The 18,855-nt window shown below is 41.0% G+C and overlaps 1 protein-coding gene across 6 annotated transcripts in view; it reads right to left on the minus strand.

Annotated features, from left to right (window-relative positions):
• FAM107B (family with sequence similarity 107 member B) overlaps positions 1-18,855 on the minus strand; it is a 112,875-nt gene that overhangs the window by 18,352 nt on the left and 75,668 nt on the right. The window contains exon 1 of one of the 6 annotated variants that reach the window (XM_020809683.3): positions 1,885-1,947. The exons of the other annotated variants lie outside the window; for them this stretch is intronic. The gene's annotated coding sequence lies outside the window, so the exon portion shown is untranslated. Of the gene's footprint in view, positions 1-1,884; positions 1,948-18,855 lie in introns of those variants that run through there. 6 annotated transcript variants of the gene reach the window in all.

Below are 18,855 nucleotides of genomic sequence, written 5' to 3' on the forward strand. Positions count from 1 at the left end.
TCCAAATATCTCCCGGTATTGACACTGATAGGGCTGTTAAGCATTAAAGGACTGATTGGATTGTTTACAAACTAACATAAATTCTTAAGAGTTCTAATTCCATGGCCCCGAATGTATAAGCTCATATTCCAGACCACATGGAGACTCCTATTCGGAAGTAACCTTTACCTGTTGGCACTTGTGCCTGTGGCCCACAACTTGGAAAAGTTACCCTTCTCAACTACAGTTCCCACAGTCTCCCAGCCAGCATAAACTATGGCCATTATAGCTAGGGAATTTTGGCACATATAGTCCAAAAAGGTAATGTTTCTAATGTTTCCACGCTTTGCTTGTGTGAAAATAATGTTCATTTATATTTGCTGTAACACAACACTCAGGTTTGTCTGAAGCAGGCTGCTGCCCATCAAATCTTATGCTGAATAAAATATATCACAAGACTCTGCTGTTTTGCTCCAAGAGACTAACACAGCTATTCCCCCCCCCTCCAAAGTTGCTATAGACCGTCCTCCAAAATAATCAGTGCGCTCTTGCATAGTCTTTACCTAATAATTCATATGCCCTGCCTTGCAACCTTGAGACACATGGCCCAACTTTTTGTCTAGTCAGTGTGAGGTAATTGCCAAGGATCTCTCTTAGAAGACTGTTGGCCAGAATCCCACTGGTGTTCGTGTAAAGTCTGTGTAGCTCGCCAATGCTAATTGGTCGGGTGCTAGAGCACATCTTGGTTGCATGCCTGGTTACCTGCCCAACTGAGATAGTCCTGACACCTTGTCAATTAACCCCAATTCACTGTGGCTAATCATGCAAACCTTACATGAACAGCAATAGGATTCTGGCCACTGTATTCCCTTCTGAGTGATGCTTGGACATTAGAGCATGCAGCTGAGAGGGAAGGCTAGGCCATGTGTCTCAAGATTAGAAGGCAGGTCATGCCAGCTATTAGAAAAGGAGTATGCAAGAGGCTCACTGAAATGTGTAATTTCTGTTGGAAGACAAGAGCAAAAGATAGGCTTCTCTTCTGGTGTATTTAATATCAAATTAGGGAATGAAAAAAAAAATCCAGTCAAATTGAATGGTGTCTCAACACTTTACATTAGCCATATGATTTACCTTTTCTCTTCTTATGAGGAATCATTCTCTCTCATGGCTTGACCATGGGCCACAAGCCCTAATTATTATGATATCACCATAGCCAATCACCCAGGCAATATGGATGATGTGTTCACCCCACCAGCAGAGAAGACTGCCAAACCTATCTGCTGAAGTTTGAGGCTGGAGCTGATTGGTGGAGTTGCTTTCTAAAGAAAAGTGGGCCTTTCATAGGCACATAAACAAACTTTGTGAAGCATCACAAAAGAAACACAACCTTCTCTAGATACTGAAGAAAATGCCAACCAGGAAATGCATATACAATTTCTTTTATTTTTCACACACTGCTTTTTTGAAAGATTTGCTACACAGTTTCTGAAGACTTCAGAGGTGCACAAACTTTTACTCCTCTCTTGGAGCCATGTGGGACGCAGCAGGCACAACATGTACAAAGCTCAGATCAGCTGAGATATTTTTGCCTGTTAGAAGACTATATCTGAAACCCTGAAATTTTTAATATTTAATTAGTCCAATAGTACCTCCGCTTCTTCATTCCGTGCCTCCCAAATTCCTCCCATTTTTAAAAAGAAGAAAGAAAATCCTGCAGCATAATGTGGGCAAACTTCTACCTATTACACAACACGTAGAAACATATCTCAAAAGGCAAACACTGTACATTATGGATATCTTTCAGAAACTGAATGAAGTAAAGTTGCTTAAAGAGACACAAATCCCTTTCACACTACCGAACAATGAGATTTAATTTTCCAGACATTTCAATACATATCAACTCACCAAAGCAGTCAACTATAAGCAGAAGATTGTATCCAATGTCACCGTTGTTTCATGCATTTTTTTAAAAGGAGAGTAAACATTGAAATCCCAGCCCAGTTTAATTATTAAACTTGGAAGAAATTTATTTCCTAGTAAAAGGGCGTGCAAAACCTAGGCTCTCTAGGCATAAACACAGCAGCATACAAAAATCTTTGGAGAGTCTGCTTTGTCAAAGACAGCTTGTCCAAGGGAGCAGCTGTAGCACATGTATTAAAGAAAGTTCTGCTATAATAAAGCATTCATTGGTATGCGTATGTGGAGAGTGTGGTGGACACAACAAGTAAGAGACTACAGAATAGGAAACCACTAAATGTAATTTTGCTTCTGTCGCTTTGGAAAACTAGTTACTCAGGCTCCTGCCCCAAATCTAATATGGAGATAATACCCACTTGCATTATACAGCCATTCTCTGTGTTTTACCAGAGGTTGCAGGCTGCCTGCCAAAATTGCTGTATCAGCAGCCTGCTTGCACTAGCAGGGTTTGCACTTCTTGGAAAGGTGGATCTAGGCACAACTTCACCTGCCTTAATCACTTCACAAATAAATTCCTGTGAGGTGCTCCTACATGAGGTCACCTCATGTATGGCAGTTGTGAAGGGGACATCTCTGCTGTTCCACCCACTTGTCCCTGTGCCTCCCAGAGGACTCTTAAGATGCCAGTGGTAGGGCAGCCTGAGATGAAGATGACAGGACAGTACACCTGGGTGGGAGTGAGGAGGAGGAGGAGGAAGAACTCTGATTGCAGGGAGAGGACATTGCCCGCACTGAGGCAGAACAAGGCCTATGATAATCAGCAGCTATACTTGACAGGTGTGCAAAATGCTTAATCATGCAGACTGGGATGATGCAATGTCCACACTGACTGGCTGTATGTAAATGTGCATGTATATAACTGTGTGGACATGTGGAGAAGATGTAGGATCTCTTCTAATGAATGTCATGCTGCCGGTTTGTACTGCTGAACTTCTGTATATACTGTAAATACACTTATTTATTTATTTGGTGTCGGAAGAAGCTGTCTTCGTCTGTGTCATTCAACTGGACTGCCTGGACTGAAACAAAAACTCTGCTAACATACACCAACAGACATGGGTGGAGCTGGCTGTTGGGAACAAGGGATAAAAGGGGAAGAGGAAAAAGAAGAGGAAGCTCATTAGCATCTGGGTCTTCTGTGCCCTAGGGGAGAACTGGTCATTGCTCCTCCAAGATCTGTGGACAAGACAGTGGGTTTGTCTCAGGGAGGGGTCACAATGGGGGAGCACCCATCTCCCCCCCCTCCCCAGGGCCACTGCAACAGCAAACAGACCTTCATGCAGAACTTCACTGGGTAAACCAATGCCAACCCAGAAGAAGCACTGGAGGTAGCATCAGTGATACCAGCACCACATCCCATTGGCCTGGGAGCAAAAGGGCAGGAAGACCTCACATTGGCCAAGCACTATAGGTCCTTGTTGGGTTGCTGTGGTTAGTGCCAAAAACTCAGCCCCAGCTTTGGGTCATGAGGGGCTGGGGCTGAGCCCTCGTGGGGGCAAACTAGTAGGGGGGCTCAGGACACCCAGACTGTGTCTCTACCCCCATCTCCCTGCCTCAATAAAGTCTGGCTGAACACTATCTGAGTTTGTGGAATTCATGGAACCTTTAGCGAAGACTTTCCACTGTTCTCCCTCTCAGTGGGGGGTGGGGGGCACAAAGCCCATGGGAAAAAAGATTGGAGGAGGGTAAAACGATTTTTAAAAGGTTTTCCCATCCAAGGACAATGAAAAACAAGGCATTTTGGGGATCCCCCCCCCCAAAAAAATCACGCCGATGAAATATTTTCTCCTTTTGATTAAGTGAAATGGTTTTTAATACACGTTTCTACTTAACTCAAATGCCAGGAACTGAACAATATGAAAGTGTGTATGTAGAAGAGTCTACAAAATGACAGAAAAATAATTCCTGTTCAAAATGCAAGACTCAAATGTAACCCATATTTTAGTACCTAGTGGGCACTGCCATCTTTGTAAGAGGTAGGTACGTATTTGCAGACTGCATTGCAGGGTGCAGCTGCCTTCAATCCTCTGTTTTTTCACAGAGTATATTCACAATACTATTTGTACAAACGCATGGGGTTTATATTTTAAAATTTACTAAGTGCACCTACTTGTATACTATTCTGCATGTATGAAAGTTTGTTGTTAAATCAATAGAACAAGTTTTGGTTTGATATGATGGGGAATATAGTATACAATTCAGTTTTCACACAAATTCCTGTTTTTAACTTTAAAAAGACCCCAATGTTCATCTCTAGGTGGCCCCTGCTCAGTGTTTGTGAGCTGTTATAATAATTAATATTTGTGTGCCATCATGTCAACTCAGACTTATGACAACCCTTGTGCAGGTTCCATGGAAACTGTTAACAGAGGCAAAACCAACAGCCAGATTGCTTCCTGGGTACATTTTACAGATCACTGGCAGCAGTATTACATCAGCTGCATTAGCTTCTGGTTTATTTCCAGGTCAAACGGAAAGTTCTGCAACTTATCTAGAGAAACTGGAACCCTCTGAGTCAGGATATTTGAAGAATTACCTCCTCCCAGATGAATGTGTCTGTTCACTGGGATCATCAACCTTCTGAGACCCTGTTGGAATCCCACCACCCAAAAAGTCATTTTTCTGGGAACTTAGAACAAGGCCTTTTCAGTGCCAGCACATTTTTATGGAATTCCACTGAAGGAAAGTTAGATTACTTTGATAGCTTTTAGACAGGCAGCAAAAATTGTTTTTTTATTCTCACAAGCTTTTAACAGCTTTTAATTTGATATTATCATTCGAACCACTACTCTTCTTTGATTTAATCTGGTAGTATTTTATTTTGCAAACTGCCTTGGGACCCTTTTTAGGATTGAAAAGTAACAAAGAAGTACTTAAACAGATCATATAACTTCAAGCTTCCAACCCATGACTGTGCACCTATAACATTTCTAACCATATAATTAAGAGTCTAAAGCATGTTTTTCCAAATGCATTACAGAAAAAAGAACTTCTCTCCTCCTCCATACCTATTATATATCAGAAAGGTGCAAAAGGGGTGCCTCGAAACATCAGGAATTGTTCTGGCACTATGTGAACTTCATCATAACTCTATTTCCCCAAATTTTTGGTGTGGAACTGGTAAAACTTAGAAAATAAGGAATATATATAAAATACACAATCTATTGTAAATAGTAGTCGGTTAGTCGTGTCAGTCCCATAACTCAAAGCCTCTTGGTTGTGCAATAAGCCTGTAAAGTACTAAGTAGCTGAAGGGGACTCTAAAAAAGACCCACTTGTTTCGAATTGCCAAATATCAATGCCAGTTTTAGCATAAAATATTATTTATCTGCTCTTTCCTATAGCAGATGGCCTGCCGCACAGATCCACATCATTCTTTATAGAATTAACAGGGGAGGTTAAGGTGAACTGTATGAGCCTGGTAAGTGAGGCACAATTAGACCAGCCATGCCTGAAACATAAAATCAGTCGATTATCACAGAATGTTTTCTTGATTAGCCTAGTGGCAAGAGCAGTCAGTTGGGCACACGTTAAATCTAAGAAACATGGCCATAACTCCAGCAGTTAATGGAGCATTAATTAGAGACATACAAGATATGAAGTCCCATGCCTACTCTTTCTTGGGAAGGTGGACGAAAACATGTTTATTTAAATAGTTGGGGGAAGAACCCAGGTCACAGAGGCAATGCCAGCTGAATGTGTTCCTTGCATCTGTATCTTCTAATTATAATCACTTTTACTATAAGTCATAGATGATGAAGTACCAATGCACTCAGCTAATGTCTCCCACTAGTATCTTCCAATTACTTAGCTTGGAAATACAGAATAGAGATGGCGTAAAAGAATTCTCACTTTAATGAGAAACGTCTTTCTAGAATATATACGCAGAGTTGTATTGCCTTAAGAAGATTAGTTTCCAGACTCATGTCTTCCCTGTAAGAGGTGCTATAGAAGATGCTCTATGACCCGGTTCTCTGTAACTCTAACATTCTGACAGCAAGTCAGTACTCTTCCATCACTCCCTCCAGGGTTTTCAATCCTGCTGAAGCATTGTGGAGCTGAAGAAATGGGTGGGAATCCCACCTCCCACTATGCTGATTCTGAACTCAAAGCACAGATCAAGTAGTGGTAAGGCAAACACATCTGTATTCCTAGTGCAGCAGATTTGAGCTGCAGAGAAAAAAAGAATCAGGATTCAATGAGGCCTCTTCCTTGGCCTCTGGGCATGTGCAAACTGTTCTTCCAGATCAATATTGCTTTAAATTTTATTTATTTTATTTATTTATTTAATTTATACCCCGCCTATCTGGTCGGTGAGGACCACTCTAGGCGGCTAACAACAATAAAATACAGTAACAATATAAATAAGCAATTCTAATTAGTAAAAACACTACAATACATTACATAGAGTTCAAAACAGAAACAGTAAAGAGGGAAGAAGGAGTTCAAGAGGAATATGATGGAAAGGCCTGCCCAAACATCCATGTCTTCAATTGTTTCTTAAAGATACGCAGCGAGGGAGACCCGCGAATCTCAGGAGGGAGATTGTTCCAGAGGTGAGGAGCCACCGCCGAGAAGGCCCGATTTCTTGTCTTCTCCTTCCGGGCCTCCCTCGGCATTAGGCTCCTCAACCTCACCTCCTGGCTCGCACGAGTGACACGGGTAGAACTTGGTGGGAGTAGGCGTTCCGCCAGATATCGAGGCCCTAAACCGTTTAGGGCTTTGTACGTAAGCAACAGCACTTTGAAGTCGATGCGGAATCGTATGGGCAGCCAATGCGATGCGGCCAGAGTGGGTGAGATATGTTGGAATTTCCTCACTCCACTAAGTAATCTGGCCGCCGCATTCTGCACCACCTGTAGTTTCCGCAGCAGCCTCAAAGGGAGCCCCATGTAGAGTGCATTACAGTGGTCTAATCTTGAGATTACGAGCGCATGTACCAAGATGGTGAGCGCCCCCAAATCAAGGTAGGGCCGCAGCTGGGCTATCCGCCTAAGGTGAAAAAAGGCGGAGCGGACTACCGACGCCACCTGTGATTTAAAAAGATGTTAAGGCATTGCAAGATATTTTCATTCTGATTGAACCTTGTAGACAATGCTGAAAGCACTGAATTAGTCAACATCAGTGGACCTACTGAAACAAGGTTCATCTCCAGGCAATGAAAAGCTTCATCTGCTAATTTCTACAGCTGAGCCTGTTGTCAAAAACCTCTTGTATTTCCCCATGCAAGTGAAAAACCTTAAGAAATGAAAGACTGAAAGAAGGATGCTGTTTTGAAGAAACTAGGGATCAAAAGGGGAACTCTTATTCAGATCCCATAAAATGTGGAAGTTACCCTTTGTCCCAAAACCTGAAATAAATTATTATATTATACCAGTTGAATCTGACAAGATAAAATGATTATAAGATACATCCTTAATCAAATACGTAGCCTGCAGCACATACTATTAGCATTCATGGGACTTAAAAAATAGGATACGGGACACAACTACATAAGCAGATATAGCAATAAAAATCACATAACCCCGTATTATTATCCCCTGGGAAATAAACAAAAATCAATTTGCATGAGTATTGTTCTAAAAATGTAATTAGAAATTCATTAATATGTAACTGAGCATTAGTGTAAGTAGAAAATCCAGTGGAAATACCCTTCCAATGAGAGATTGCTTCAAAATGTGAATTCCGAAAAGAGCATTGCAAGAAATTCATCACTAGAATTATTCTGGATAGTTTCAAAATTAGAACCATGGATAAAACTATTAGTCCTTGAGTAGACAACATTTTCTATACAGATGCAAGTGCTGATAATGATGGTAGGTTCAAAGGTATATTTGTAGGCTTTGTGCTGTGAATCGCAATGAAACATAATCAAACAGTGTCACCCAGTGGTAAAGGACTTGGAGGCAGAAGTAGAAAGCATTCCAGGAAGAAAAGAGGCAGAAGCCAAAAAAAAAAAAAGTTTATCATTGTTTTCTCGAAGGCTTTCACAGCCAGGATCCAATGGTTGTTATAGGTTTTTCAGGCTTTTCGGCCATGTTCTGAAGGTTGTTCTTCCTAACGTTTCGCTGGTCTCTGTGGCCGGCGTCTTCAGAGGACAGGAGTCAGAACGCTGTCTGTGCTCTGGTGCAGTTACTATCCCACAAAACTGCATCAGAGCACAAGAGTTCTGACTCCTGTCTTCTGAAGATGCCGGCCACAGAGACCGGCGAAACGTTAGGAAGAACAACCTTCACAACACTGCCAAACAGCCCGAAAAACCTACAACAACCAAAGGTTATCATTTCTCATGGATTTGTTCAAATATCAGAACCTCTGGATACAATTTAGAAATCTACTTTGTTTATATTTGTTAATCCAGTTGCACAATAATCAGACCAACTCCTTCCTCTTGCAGTCCAAGGCCATTCACAACAACTACTACTTCCTTCTTTTGTCAAACCTTTCACAGAAAAGTCAGAGGAAAAGTGGGCTGATTCATCCATTTTCTTTGGAGGACTGTACAAAATGACACGTGCTCCCTGCTCCCCACTAACACACTACAGAGGAGTTTGGAGCCCAACGCGACAAAAGAAAACAAGGAGGCAAGGCCTTCACTTCTAAGCTTTGGTGCTCTCAGCTGCATGACATTTAAAAACAAACTTTCCCCCAGTCAGAAACTGAGTTTGTGGCAGCACAACTGAACAGGTTCACAGAGACAAATCAGATGGTCGAACCATTATGATTCACTGCTACTCGTGCTCTTTACACTGCCCTTTCAACTGTGAAGGTAAACTTGCCATATCTAGACAGAAGTTCAAACACACACACACACACACACACACACACACACACACACACACACACACACACACACACACACACACACACACACACACACACACACACCAAAAATATCATGGCACCTTAAAAACTAAGAGTTATAGTTTGATGTGAGTTTCTGTGGATACATATACTTCTGCAGACATATCTACAAAAGCACTCATTAAAATCTAACAATCTTTAAGGTGCCACAATGTTTTTATTTTTAATTTCTTGGTTTAATTTTTGTCTGGATATGCTTCCAGAGCCTAATACAGCTACTGTTTTGAAAACTAGACTTGTCCTGACTAGAGGGGGGGGTATCCGTATTTGTATGTGAATACAAATATCTCCCCACAGGTGCAGATAACAAGGGTCCGGCCCCCTGGGGCCAGACTGACCACTGGTTCCACTGCTGCTGCGAGCTCCACGGAGCCTTCCTATCTGTTGCTCACGATGGATTAGCCACTCTGTGACCTGGCAGAGAGGGTCGTCATCCCGCCTTCTGCCAGGACTGGCTAATCTATCATGAGCAACAGAGCAATAGGAAGGCTCCGTGGATCTCACGGCAGCGGTGAAATCGTGAGTAGTTGGTCTGGCCCCAGGGGGCTGGACCCTCGTTATCTCCACCTGTGGGGAGATATTTGTATTCACATACAAATACGGATGCCCCCATCTCTACTCATGACCCTTCAGAACATGCTTCAGCTTCTCTTTTTACATCCACCTATCTGTACATATATTTTAACATTTTGCTGACCATGCATCTGTCAGCATTTAAATCTGAAAATTAGCAATTTACCATTCTTTTATAAATCATTTTATCATTGTTTTAAGAATCTGTATCAAAGATTTAGAACACCAGAGTGCAAAATCTGTATATGTCTAGAGATTTTCTATCATATTCCTATAACTGTCTATTTTTAAACTTGACTAGAATCCATTGCCACTAGATTTCTACAATGTGAGGTTTTCATTGTATTATTTCAAATGATAACACTAATTCATACACCGACTTATTCTTAAGATTTACAATGTGATGAATCAGGGAATCTGTTTAAACATAGAGAAAAATTAATGATTTCTAAAGCTTCCAACCCATGCATCTTCTAGAAATGAATGCAAATAGGGCCACTTCATAAAGGGCTCACAAAAAGAAAAAAGTTAAAATGGGTAGAACAAAGGGTCACACAGGAAATAGCCACCTAGAATGGATTTTAGACCATTGGGTGTGAGGGGACTGTGTATGTGCTTTTAAAACTCCTCAAGAACTGAGTCCACATAAGGAACAGATCTCCATTACTAAATGATTGGTCATGAACTACAAGAACTGTGGATTGAAACCAGAGATATTATTAGGGAAGGATGCAAAGATGCAACTCCTATAGTAAAAAAGAAAAGAAAAACTTAGATGGATGATGGAAGAAATACTTACAATTGTAAAGGACAAGCAAGAAGCAAAAATAAATGGTGATAGAAATAGGGTCAGAATCATGAGTGCAGTTTTGGAATGACCAACAGGGAAGCAAGCTACTGGACCAGGAGAAAATACAGAGAAGTTAGAAACAGTATACTGAAGACCTATACAGAACAGAGAAAGGGATGACAGACTCATTTGAACAGGAATCCTATGATGAGCATGCAGTTCCAGAAAGTAAATTGAAAGCTGCTCTAAAACAACTAGGAAGAAATAAATCACCAGGGGTAGATGGAATACCAATAGAACAATTTCAAGCCACAGAGACTGAATCTGTCAAAATTCTAACAAGAATATGCCAACAAATATGGAAAAGAAAATGCCCCATAGAACTGGCCACATTCAATACAGTGGTGCCTCGACTTACGAACGTCCCAACTTACAACCATTTCAAGTTACAACCAGCTCTGGTCACAAAATTTTGCTACGACTTGTGGCTAGAGCTTCAAGTTACGATTAAAAAAAGGCAGGGAAAAAAGCGGGAAATTCAAATTGCTAACCGTTGGTAGGCGAAGAGGCCACTTCTTTGTAGTTCTTTTGCCCCAACGTTTAGAGTGAGTGTGAACGGAGGAGGCTTCGGACTGCCTGGTAAGGTAAGGTGCTGCTTTCTGCTTTTTAAAAATTGTTCTGGGTGGGTTTTGCAGTGTGGTTTTGGGCTGGGGATAGTTATGTTTCTGTGCTGTGATGGGTCTCGGGGGGTTGATTTGCTTTTTGGTATTTCCTCCCCATTTCTGATGGGTCTTGGGGGATTTGTTTGCTTTTTGGGTTACCCCCTTTCCGATGTGTCTTGCATGCTTTGCTTGCTTTCTGCTTTGCTTTTCCCCCATTTCCAATGCCTTGCATGCTTCGCTTGCTTTCTGCTTTGCTTCTTCCCCATTTCTGATGTGTCTTGCATGCTTGGCTTGCTTTCTCCCCCCCTCCCTTTGGCTGGAATGGATTAATCATGTTTCCGATCGGCCTTGCAGTGTTTGTTTGGTTGGTTTTTTTGTGATCTTTTTCTTTGGCTGGAATGGATTAATTACATTTAAATGCATTTCAGTGGGAAACAGTGCTTCGACTTACAACCATTTCGAGTTATGACCATCTTCCAAGATGGATTAAATTTGTAAGTAGAGGCACCACTGTATACATTCCAAACCCCAAGAAAGGAAATGCCAAGAACTGCAGTAACTATAGGCCCATTGCTTTAATTTCCCATGCAAGGAAAGTGATACTCAAGGTATCACAACAAAGGTTTTTACTTATATGGAGTGAGAAATGTCTGATGTTCAAGCTGAATTCTGAAAAGGAAGAGGTGCTTGAGAGCATATTTTAAATACCCACTGGCTACTGGAGTGCACCAAAGAATTTCAATCTATGATTTCTAAACTACAGCAATGACTTTGACTGTGTCGGCCATGAGAAGCTATGGGTTATTCTGAAAGAAATTGTATCCCTCAGCACTTGATTATCCTGATGCGTAACCTGTATTGTAGACAAGTAGCTAATGTTAAGACAGAATAAGGAGAGACAGAATGGTTTCTTAGAGGTAAAGGTGCCAGGCAAAGGAGCCTTCTATACCTAAGCTGTTTGATCTGTGTGCAGAACATACCATACAGAAAGTCAGACTAGATTCAGATGAAGGAGCAGTGAAAATGGGTTGAAGAAACATCAATAATTTAAGATATACAGTAGACACTATCTTAACTGGCATAAAGCAGCAATGACTTTAATGTTGATAATAAATAAACTGAAATTGTTTAATATTTTGTATAACTTGGTTCAATCATCAATCCAAATGGAGAATTTAGCCAAAAAATCAGAAGAAAATTGAGACTCAGCAGATCATCAAGTGTAAGGATAAGACCCTGGAGAACAAGGCCAAGATCATCCACACTCTTGTATTTCTGATCACCATGTATCGGTGTGAAAGCCGGACAGTAAAGAAAGCTGACAGGGGGGAAAAATGATTCATTTGAAATGTGGTGCTAGAAGAGAGATTTGTGGATACCTTGGACTATCAAAAAGATGAACAAGTGGGTCCTAGATCAAATCAAGCTCAAACTATCTCTGGAGGCAAAAATGATGAAATTGTAGCTGTCCTACTTTGGGCACATCATGAGAGGGCAAGATTTTCTGGAAAAGACAATAATACTGATAAAGGCTGAAGATGGCAAAAAAAGAGGAAGATCAAATTTGACATGGATTGACTCCCTAGAAGTAACCACAGGCTTGAGTTTGCCCTGAGCTGGGCTGTTAAGAACAGGACATTTTAGAGATCTCTGAATCAAAGAGTCGCCATAAGTTGCAGGTGACTTGACAATATGTAACAACAACAACAGAGAATTCTCTTTCAGATATAAATTCACAGTCCCTCAAATAACTGTTCTGAGGATTCACTGGGAAGATGAAAGTACAGTAAAACCAGCACTTCACATGCCCAGCATTCCCTCTAATTTTCAACCCTGCTGGGCAGGGCTTCCCCCCCCCCCCGGGGTTCAGCCACAATCAGAACCAAAGGGGCTGGAAATACTTGCTGTGGGTTTGTGGAGGAGGAATGCTGTGTGAAAAGGGGTGCAACACTGCACACTCACACAGCCACACACCTTAGAGGGGACCTTGCTCATGCCAGTATGCCAGTGATAGAAGTATGCTATCTTAAGTAGATTTAGAGGAATGTGCAGGTTAGTACAAAATCACAGAGAGTATATAGCAGTTTGTGGTGTTTGTGTGTGATAAATATGTTCCTTTCCCACCCACAAAGAGCCCACAATGTGTTGTGTTTTTTGGTAGAAATAGTAAGATAACACAGTAGCAGCAGCAAATCAAAATTCAATGTTCATCAAGACTACTGGAACAGGGAAGAAGCAAACGAACATACTGCATTATGATTCAATGCCTCTTTACGTTGTATCTGATGACCATGTCACTTTTGGTGGCGGGAGGGGAGGCAAACAGAAGAGCAGCTTGCTTTATTTTTACTGTAGCCTAATTACTGTGAATAGCCTTTCATTCTGAAATGAAACAGCCAATCATCAAATGTACCACTTCATTACTGAATTTGCCTCTCTACTCTGAAGAATGCACAGCTCAGTGGGCTGCTTGTTAATCCCTTCATGTACTTCCACTGCAGCAACCCAAAATTCGGGGAAACAGGATGTATTTTTCACCCTGAGGCAGGCAACATAACTAGCCCATTAACTATGTTGCCCAAAAGTGAAATACATAATTGCTAACCACAGAAATTGCTACAAGAGATTTAAAAGGATCTCTGGCTTTTATTTAAATTGTTTAAATAGAAGCTGCCAACAGGAACTAGATATGGTCGGAAATGCCAAGACTGGATATTTCAAGGATCAAATCAATGTGTTCAAATACGACAGAGGCCCAGCTAGCAGGAGAGTGGGCATAAGAGAAAGCAAAAGGAAGCATATGTGGGTGCTAGTTCTGGCATGCCCTAGACTTTAATTTTTCATGGAACCATGAGATGCTGGGCAGTTTCAGAATGATAGATCTTGAATAATTTTTTAAAAAATTCTGAACATTATTTCCTCCATGTTTAACAAGAGTTAAATGGTAGGTTATCTATCTTAGCACCTTCACAGCTCTCTTTTATACAGTGGGGTCTCGACTTACGAACGGCTCGACATACGAACGTTTCGACTTACGAACCGCTCTCATAGGAATATATGGACTCGACTTACGAACTTAGATTCGAGTTACGAACTCTTTTTTCCCTTTTTTTTAAAGCTAAGTTATCTTAGGTTAAAAGGAAAAAAAGAAAAAAATATCCCCCTCTAGTGGCAGAAGGCGGAATAGCAGCTTCCCATTAGTTTCTATGGACGAAAAGAGCAGATACGGATTAAATGGTTTTCAATGCATTCCTATGGGAAATGCAGATTCGACTTAAGAACTTTTCGACCTGAGAACTGCCTTCCAATACGGATTAAGTTCGTAAGTCGAGACCCCACTGTACTACAGACCACCACTACCCCTACACCTGATCCAACAGAGTTTATAGTTCTCTTCAGTCATGTGCCAGTCTCATCTTCCACCTAACCATGCTGGCTATTTCATCAACTTTTATGTGCTGTTCTGCTGGAGTGCTTCTGGGTGGTTTACAACATAATTATGCAAACAAAAATTGCCCTCCATCAAGCTGGTTACTCAATTTTACTGACCTTGGAAGGATGAGTCAACTTTGAGCCAGAAGCCTGAACGTGTCAAGAATGAATTCAGGTCATAAACAAAGTCTTGAGTGCAGTATTGCAGTTTAACAACTGCACCATGGAGCTCTTGTGTACTGGGCTCATATTAAAAAGGAGAAGCTCCTCTATTCATGGAGGCTCTCCATGGATCTTTGAATGTGGGAAAATCCAAGATAAAGGTGTCTTTTTCCTTTGGAAGTTGGTCTTCATGCAGAGATAACAAAGAGCAATGGAACCTACAACGGAGGAGTAGGAAGCTTATATATATCTATAATATACTGATTTCAAATGCAGACAAGTCTTTGTTAATTAAAAAAAATCTGGAATGTAATAAAAATTTCCTGTCTTGAAGCAATTAAGTTTCCCTTAATGTTTTTCCCCTAACATGCACCCTCATACTGCTATAATCTCATCTTTCAGAATACACAAGCAAACCAGAAACAGAAAAATAAATAGAAGTGGATGCAAACATAAGCTTACACTTTACTCAATGCTGTCCTTTATAGAGATGGAAACTTAGAACAGCCCAGGCAAAATCAGTTTTCACTGGAACAAAAGTCATGGAGACACACAATAATGAACATTAGGACTGAGGAGGATGAATAGTGTTGCAGCAAACAAGCAGTTAGGAAAGTTAGTTCTTGAAGTACAAGAAGAGTTGCCATTCCCACATCATGATAATCTGAGCATGAAGCTCTCATGGAAAGGTTAGTTTTCTTGTCACCATTGCTGTCACATGTGCTCTTACCACTAGAGTGGATAAGAAACAGTAATGTAAGAATGACTGCTATGCTCTAGGCTACAGTAATCTAGTTCTAGAATCCATGGCATAGGTTAAAATATAAGAGGGAATGCACTTTCCTCTCAGCGCAGACACACCCATACATTTCACTGCAATGACATAGCTGCATAAACATAAAAACTGATTTAGATCAGGGATATGGCTCCCCCAGAATGTAGGCCCAGCTTGGAAACACAGAGAAACAGGAGGAATGTGGGCATTCCTATGCCATTCATGGGAGATTCTGATTTGTTATTTCAATGTCTAAGGTGGGGTCTGATGTCCTAGCAAATTCCTGGCCAAATACCATCTCTGTGGAAACAAAACAGGTTCCCCTTCCTTAGCCTGTGCAAAACAGGCTTGTTTAGAGGATTTCTTAAGTTCCAACCACTATTTTGGTTTCTGTGTACAGTTATTTTACAACATCCTTAATTTCTTAACTTCTTTGCTAAAACCATGTATTGACCAATACGAAGCTGAGTTACTAATACATGCACACAAAGTATTACTACAATTCATATAAAACATGAAACACAAGTAAAGGTTTTGAGGAGAGGTTGCTTAACATCTTCTGGTTCTAAGTACAGTGAGAAAAATAGAACCACCTAGGCCAGTGAATGCCTGGCTGAGTGCACGGCTACGCTAACAACAGGCACTGAGCTAGCATGGCATGCTTGGGAATAGACAGCCTGACTGTTCACATGGAAATGCCTCCTACCATGACATGGCTTAATAAGCAAGCCACTTCAGGATACTGACAAATTTATCACTCTTCTCTTAAAGGGCTGGTTGATAAACTGCCCACAGCTGAAGCCACTGCAAATAGGGCCACACAACAAAGCAGTTTGTCATGATGGCCTGTTGACTGTGTCAGCCTTGACACTTATTTCTCTTCACCCAGTCACGTCCACTAGGTCAGCTACAGAGAAGTGACCTACATGCCTCCTGCAGTCCCTTATGCATTACTAATTGTGAACCAGTGAAATCAAGTCCCAGCTAGACTGCATCACTCGGATTTACAGAAATGCTATCTCCCCATTCAGTGGCTGGTTCTACACAAGCTGTGACGAGAAACTGGATGTAGGCAATAGTTTATGTTTTCATGTGATGATGCACATTTTTATCCATATATAGAAAAAAAACAAATTTAATTAAAATATCCCAGCAAGTCATTTAAAGCAATATTTCTTTTTCCTTTATAAATTAGCAAACCTGCCTTCATCTAATAAAACACAATGGCTGGAATCCTGCCTGTCTAGGTACAACAACACCATGTTACACCTGCATAAATGTGTCAGGCTTCCCATCCAGGCAACAAGGATGGCACAATTTGATCACACAATCAGTTGCATGGTTCCCATTTCAACCGACTGCACAGTTTGCCTGTGGAACTGCTTTGTAAATGACACTTCCACCTTGGCAGCATGAGCACTACCACTTGCATTACATTAAATTATGCAAGCATTGTTACTCAGCACAATTTCAGCTAATAATAATATTTATTTTTTAAAAAATTGTATCTCACTTTCTATTATGCAACCTTAGGGGCAGATATATCAAAAAGCAATTTAAACCAATCTAAACTGATTCAAAACAATTTAAGCAATTCAATCCCTTTATAATGTATAATAAGGCTCGCCTAAGTCTGGTTTCTGTCAAGGTTCATCGCAAGAACAGAAGACTTTGTGAAATGCTCCAAACTCTTGAAATGTGCTTTCCGAATGTCAGGGTTTGTTTCCTTAGAAAGGTTTCAGTAAAGAAGAATATAGGCTCTAGAGATATCCCTCCCCTAACAGCTTACAGATTCCTTTTACAAGATTTAAAAAGGAATTTTGCAACTCCATGTGTTTGCCCTCTGAATGCCATCTTTTCCTCTTACACAACTCAGCAGGGTTGTACTCCGTGTTTAGATCTCTTGCTTGACTTCTTCTAAAATGAGAACAGTTGGTTTAATCAAATACTGTATTAGCTACCCTCCTCTTTCCACAAAGCTGAGAAACAAGACAGATCATTTCTTCCTTTTCTATTGTGCAGGCATACGTGTATACATATGTAGCCAAAATGGCTCCACCTGTACACTAGGTGTGGGAAGGATCTGTACTGATCCCTCCCACAACACAGGACAACATGGTCTATGCTGCAGCACAACTAGGAAAAACCTGTATTTATCAGTATTGTCCTTTATGAAGTGACACACATACTAGTATAGTGAATCATGAGCATGGTGTGGATTGCATCTGTTGCATTACTCTGCTGGAGGAAGGCTCTTTGAGCCAGAAGAGGTTGCTGCCGGCACAACAGGGAAGGAGCCCATTTTAAACAAATTCCCCATGTAACCACAGTTCTGAAGGGTTACCCAATGGTCTGGAACAGAGGTAAAACACATTGGTAACAACAGAGAGATACTGTTGGATTCAGTGCTATGGCTAGCTGTAATGTTTCATCAACATAATACTATAAACATGTGCTGCCAAGTCAATTCCAATTTATAGTGACCCTTTCCAGGGTTTCTCAGGTAGAGAATACTCAGAAGTGGTTTATCATTCCTTTCTTCTGGGGCATCTTGGGACTGTGCAGCTTGTCTATAAGGCCACATGGGCTGGTTGTACTCATAGGAGTCACAGTGGAGAATTAAACTCCTATATTCTGGCCCCACAACCAGAAACCTAAACCACTCAGATACCCAGCCAGCTTCTTCAACATACATTATGTTCTTCCACATACATTATAGCAATTTGAGTTCTGAACAAAGCAAGAAACCATTTATCCAAAATACATGACTACCCTGCTGTTCCCAAGTATGCCCTGCCAGTTATTTATGAATCACTAAAGGTCTTGAAGAAAAACAACAAGATGTGCAGAGGTTTGCCAGGATGGGGGTGAGATGTTTTCACAGGTGCTTGGGCAACTGGCTATTTACAAGCCTAATCAGTATAGACCAAGCGAGAGGGAGACAAAACAGAGAACTGCAGGTTTGAGAAAGGGGCCACAGAGGCCCATGGGTAGCACATGAAACTTTGGACTGTTTAATTCTGTGAAAACCTCTTGAGAAGCTCTGTGCTGTGTACGTGTACATATGCACACCACATATATCAACTCTCAATACTTGTCAGATGTTGGAGAACTTAGGTGTATTATATGCAGTCTCCTATGTGTGCAACACACACAAAAGCTTAAACTGGGATTGGCAGCCCCAGGGGACTTGGAGACCAAAATTGTACCCTCAGCCCTCTCTGTATGTAGAATGAAATTGTCATTTTAAAAATTTGTTTTAAAAAGGGATACAGGAAGTACCAGAGCACTTTTCCTTTTTTTAAAATTATTTTGGGGGAAGAGTAAGCCTCAAGCCCACAAAGGAATATCTACTGGAGGCCTCCAGAAGCAAAAAAAAACCCCACAACACTCTTGTTTTACATAAATACGTTTTTTCCCTATGGAGTGGGGAGGCTTGGGTCCACAAAAATGCACCTGGAAGGCTCCATACAGCCTGCAAGCCACACTCTGTTCGACTCTGGCTTAAGCTATGCATGTAATTCTTCATGATATTGTGATATTGTTATTCCATACTTCAGATAATAGACTTAATTTTGATCTCTCTTATGAAGACACTCCACTATCAATGTTTTAAGGACAGCATGCTTTCACCATAGCTC

The sequence above is a fragment of the Pogona vitticeps genome, chromosome 5 (assembly GCF_051106095.1).
Source record: "Pogona vitticeps strain Pit_001003342236 chromosome 5, PviZW2.1, whole genome shotgun sequence".
Lineage (NCBI taxonomy): Eukaryota > Metazoa > Chordata > Lepidosauria > Squamata > Agamidae > Pogona > Pogona vitticeps.